Below are 6,000 nucleotides of genomic sequence, written 5' to 3' on the forward strand. Positions count from 1 at the left end.
GGAGATATCTGGAGGCACATTCCTGGTACATATGTAGAGGGGTTGTAAAGTCTAACAAAAATCAGATCACACAATTCAAGAAATTACTAATTCCTTTTAATTTAAAGTCAAATCCAAGTGTTTTGTTAGTGAATAAAAAATAAGTTTATGCTTCTTTTAATGTATAGGATGAAAGTAGTTGAAATCATGTAGCAGATGTTTTGATTGAGCTAGCAGGCTTTTTTTCAGGTGTAAAAGGCAGTGTACCCAGCAGACAGAGTAGCTCGTGGAAGAAGCGAACTGGTGGGGACAAGTGCTGTGAAAAGCAGTCAAAACAGGGAGATGGAACTGAATTTATTCATCTGGTTAATTTAGTCCTCCCAAGCTACAGACTCCTGTTTTCAGGTAAACAGAGGTGTGCTTTAAGAGCCTTTCTGTCTTTGTTGCTCCCTGTGTGAGCAGGAATGAGCTACAGAGCATGGCAGAGCCTTCAGCAGCAGTCCTGTTCAGCTGGACCAGCACCATGTTTGGATGGTTTTTCACACACAAACAAAAAGGAGAGAATTTTCTTTCTACCTTCTGCTTGGCTTTCTCATATCGAAGTTATTAAGGGACATAAAAGGAACAGCTCAAAGGACAATTGCTCACTGCCAACAAAAAGAAAAATGAGCTGCAAATGACAGCTGATCACAGTGTTTAATAAAAAATTTCCTTGATTTTTTATTCTTATTGTGCTGGGTGATAGAAGCTTTGAAAATTGCAGAATTTTGTCGTGTTTCAGTTTCTTTTACAGAACTTCAGAAAAGGAACAGAGCAGACCCCTCCAGGCAGCTTTGTCTCCCTTTGCCAAGAGAGGACTGTATCTCCCTGCATCATCTAAGAATTATTGCATTGACAGCTACTAACACAATTCTTCAACAAAGAAGCTTTCCTTAATGCAATCCCCTAGAATTCAGGTATTTTCAAAATCTGTCTTTGTTTTTGGATGGCTTACACATTTGAAAACGATTTTGAGGTTTTAATTCAGTCAAAAAGCAACTGAATGCACTGCAGAAATTTGCTTGGCCTGTGTAGCAGTTGGAAATACAGGCAGATATTATTGGAGATGCATAAAAATATGTGCACCCAAATCTAGGCAGTAATTGACAAATGAATGCCAAATTCTTCAAAGGAGAAACAAGCAGTATTAATTATAATTAAGTAAATAGACACAGTGTGTGTTAATAGTCCCAAATGTTGAAAATTAGCTGGAATCTGGTGTACAGAGTGAATATTTTTGGTTGACTGGCTATGGCTTATTTCACAGTCAGGAATGCCAAGCAACTGACCTGGTAAAGGTTTTTGTCCCCACTTACCCTGTCCAACTTCTGACAACATTGTCTGTTTGTTTGTTCATTTGTTTGTTTTCCACAGCTCTAACATATTAATTCCATTAGGGAGGTATTAAAAATCTTGGCAGAATTAACCCAATCATGTCTTTTCATAACACTCCTACCAAAATACATTGAAAGTTAAAGTAATTTGAAACAATGAACTTTCATCTTTTCATCTTCTTCCCACAGTTGCATTCAAAAGTAGAGTAGAACTGCAGGTCCTAATTATTGTAATAAGCTGTAATTCAGGGAGATACCTGTGAGTCACCAGTAACTCTGTTCCCTGGTACAGCAAGTCTGTGGATATATGTGCATGTAAAAGCCATGCAGGAAATCCAGAGCTAGCAGTATTAAAGTTGTGAAAGCAAGAAAACACAAATGATCATCCTGGGGCTGTGTTTTGTGTTCTTGCTCTATCAGGCAACCCCCAATCCAGACAAGAGTTACATACTATTGGCCAAACCTGTAAGTGAGCAGATCTGATATGAGCTTAACTCCCAGTTTGCAGCTGACCTCCAGAGCCAGCCCTGGCTTTGTCACTTGGACAAATATTTCAGTAACTTCAGTGGGACCTTACCCTAGCCTTAGCATCAGGCCTTGTGCTTTAGAACTGAAACTGAAGCTATAGTTAAACATGCACTAGCTGTTTGTTATTGGGATTTTTTTTTTTAAACTAACACACAAGAAATACTGATTAGAAATCTAAAATGCCATCGATTTAAACACTGTTTTGGGAATGAGTGAAAATAAATTGCAGTGCAAGCTTCACACTGTGTACTTCCTGACTTGCATAGTACACGCCTATAAAGAGAAATTGCTGTGGAATGACTTTCTGCAAAATAGCTCTATTTTCATGTGTTGTAGAGGTTCATCATCTCCTCTTCCTGGGCTGTTACTTTCCACCCATATGAATCCTTTTCAATTCGTAATTTCAGCGGGGTCCAGTTCTAGTTTTACTTGTCAAGATACTCCCTTTTTCTGAAATGGTCTGTTAGTGAAATATCCCTGCAAGATGATGTATAAATTAATTAACCTGATATCAGCTCATATTCTTATGTACAAATGGATAAGTTCAAGGCTGCATACCCTGTATAGCATAAACATCCATAAATGGATGTAAGAATTCAGTTTGATTACATACCAGTTCAAATAGCAAAGATGTTACAACTGGACCCCGTGGACATTTTGTGCATGAATCATTTTCCTTTTTTCCCCCAAAGAAGGATTTGTGAAGAGAACTCATTTTCTTTTAATGTTTGGAGGGGAAGGTAAATCCCCCAAACCAAACATTTATGTATTTCTACATTTGAGACTTAAATGGGGTTTATTCTTTCCTTTTCTTCCCCCTATCTTTCTTCTGACATTAAATATGACAGAGTAAATCTTTGGTCTGTGAGATTCTGATCTCTTTTATTCCCCTCACTAACTTTTCAAACAATGAGGAAGTAGAAGAGAAAGTTGAAAGGCAAAACTCCTCGATATGATCTATGCTAATGCATTCAGGAGACAACTCACAAATGCATTTTCAAACTTTTTTTTAAATATATTGGTGTGTGGTATTTTCTTTTTAGATGTTATATTTCCTTGAATTTTTCCATTATATTTTTTCCCTTTGTTCAGCTCACCCTTTTGACAGTGTCTTGAAATATTGAAAAATAGCCTAGCATTAAATTATATTACGGTAAAATTACAAATATAATAGAGTATATTACCAGTACATTTAGAATTACAGCAAATCTCTGAATTTTAAACTACATTTCAATCATATTTATAGTTGTGATTTGAGTTACTTCTGATAGGTTATACTTTTCCCTGTTTGTCATCATGTGCTGCTTGTTTGCAGCCTGTAATTACCAGGTATGTTCTGCTGACAGGTGGATCTGAGAGCAGAGCAGTCAGAGCTGATGGCTGCCTCTCCAGTGCCTGAGCAGCAACAAATTCAAGCTATTCCTGTTAACTTTGCTCAGCATCCAATTCACTGTCTATTTTGACTGAGTGAAAAATATCCAAAACCCCTGTCAAAACCCTCTGCCCAGCCTCTCCTCCTCTCTCCCTGGACTCCCTCTGTGGGCAAGCACTGGGGGAGAGACAGCACCTGACTGAACTGCCTTGGACTAAACACCTGCACCCTCAGGTCATACCAGGACCACTCTGACACAAGCTAATTCCTGGGTTTTTAAAGGATCTGTGCCCTTTGTGCCCATGGTGTATTTCCACAGATTTCCATTGCAGCTTACAGATTTCTGGTATAAGTGTAGCCTTTTATAACCCTTTTCAGTTTAACTCAGAAAAACAACCCACATGAAAGGCTGTGTAAATTCCTTCAGAAATACCACTGGATCAAATGAAAAGCCAGAGTGTTGATTTATCCTAAAGGTGAAACAGGAGAGGGGCACAAGCTGCCTTCCCATCCTTTGTAAAAGGTGCTGGGCACAACCTCTTTGCTTCAGAAGGGCTGGTCTCACTACCACTGCCACCAGCAGAGGCAAAGTTTTCAGCTACAGCTGCTCTGGGAACTGGATGCCTTGTCTCCAAGTCCTAGAAAACTAAGGAAGACATTCATGAGCAGGGATAGCGCCTAGAGGACTGAGCTAGACCATATCCAGTTGAGGGCAGGCAGTGTCCACCCTGTCCTTCTGGATACCACCAAGTCCCTAGCCTCCCTGGAAAACCCTTCTCAGTGCTCTCCTTCCCAAGTCTCTCTTGGCTCAAGGAGTGGAAGCAGGACCTCAGCAGCATTCCCCTCTGTCTGGACCTTAAAGGCAATTTTAGTGCTGTCTCAGGTGACAGCCTCCATCCATACCCCTCACCTGCCACTGCCTAAACTTGTGCTTATGTTCCTGCAGCTTTGCACAAATATCTGCACTGTGCAAGATAATGTCATCCCTCAAACCTTCAGTTTCCACTGACTGACCAAAGACACTGCTGAGGTTTCAGCTCTCACCCCTCTCCAGCTAGCAGCAGGCCAAGAGATGGTACATGCCTCTCCTCCACCTGTTGGCTTCACCAGTGCTGAATCACCAGAGGTGTGGAAAAGGAGACCTGTAGAGCAAGGACATGCCAATTGTCCAAAACTTACTGTCACCCACAGAGGCCATTCTGTCCACCAGAGAAGAGTAAACATGGAATTTGAGATGAGATCACCTGTTCTGATCATGTACTGAAGACCAGGTTAATCAGTGCTTGGTTTGAGATCAGACAGCCCTTTTTGTTGTATGAATACTTAACACACCACTGCAGTTTCGCGGCATTTGCGTTGATCAGAGGAATGGGAAGGGAAGGCCAGGCTATCTCAACAGGCCTCAGAGATGCCAGAAGGAAGGTCCATATGCAAACCTAGCTGCTGTTGGAATACTTCAGCATTCTGTCTCCAGTTTAATCACAATCAAGGCTAGGGACTGGTGGGCAATTTGCAGAGCTGGCCATCTCCTTTTTGTGGTTTGCAGGCAAAACTCCACTGAGGTACCTCGCACATGGCTTCTGTGGAGCAAGCATCACCTGGGCCTCCTGTGTGGAGGTGGAGGGGACACTTTTCTTGCAGGCAGTAGGCAAAGGGGAGGTTGAAAAGGCAGAGTCTGTCATAACACCCTCAAGAGCATGGTGAAGACAATGGGTTTTGTTTGGCCCCTGAGGCACTGCAGAGACAATCTTACAGCACAGCCACAGCAAAGCTGGGCCAGGGTGTGGGATGTGGCTTTGGGGTAGGGTGGTGAACACTTGAAAGGATGGGTGGGACACATCATGGGTTGGAGAGAAGCTGAACAAGTCAGAAACAAGAGCCCTCTGTTTTCTTAGGACTGTTACAAGTTCTGGAGGGCATGAGCTCCTTTGAAAGGCATCTTGCACTGAAATGCTGATCAAGTATTTTGGAAGTGAGCTAAGCCAAAAACTACTTCGTACTGGGAACTAGGAAATCCTTATTGACAGGTTAAATTTGTATTTCACTGCCTATTTTAGCACCCAGATATCTCATATTTTCTTGACACATTGATAGGGACATATGGATGAGGCACTGGAGATAGAGGGAGATGCAGGGGGGGAGCTCAGCCAGGTGGCCAATGGAGCTGTGTTCACTTCTGCTCCAGAAGCAGAGCGATGAGGCTTAAGCATTTATTACTTTTAGAAATGCACACTATATTTATTTCATGTCTGTAGGATGCCAGGGACCTTCACTGTCCTGTGAACATTACAAGTGGTGGCTGTATTGCTCTGCCTGAAAGGTGGGTTGGTTATTTACAACCAGAAGTGATCATGAGGGATTTGCACCACCTTTGAGAACAGTTGAGGGTTAAGTAAACAATAATTTATTATCCTAGTTCTTCTTTGATATAATACGTAATTGTTTGTTGCTGTTTAAAGATGTCTTTCAGTAATATTATTGGTGCAAGTAGATTCAGCTTAAAACAGTCAGTTGCTGTGAGGGAGAGCAATGTAATGAAAAGCTCTGGTTTGCCTGTCATCCCAGCACTGACCGTGCGAGGCAGCTTGAACGAGGACATCCCCTGTCTCTGGCACAGCCTGATGCAGCAGGAGATCTCCTCATACCAGGCCTTTACCTGTGCTCCTCTGGAGACACTTTAGCCTTCATCATAAACTCCATGGTTGTGACTCTCCTGGGAAATGGAGAGAAGGAGACCCTGCTCTCCTG

The sequence above is a fragment of the Lichenostomus cassidix genome, chromosome 2 (assembly GCF_008360975.1).
Source record: "Lichenostomus cassidix isolate B80296 chromosome 2, HeHo_3.0, whole genome shotgun sequence".
Classification (NCBI taxonomy): domain Eukaryota; kingdom Metazoa; phylum Chordata; class Aves; order Passeriformes; family Meliphagidae; genus Lichenostomus; species Lichenostomus cassidix.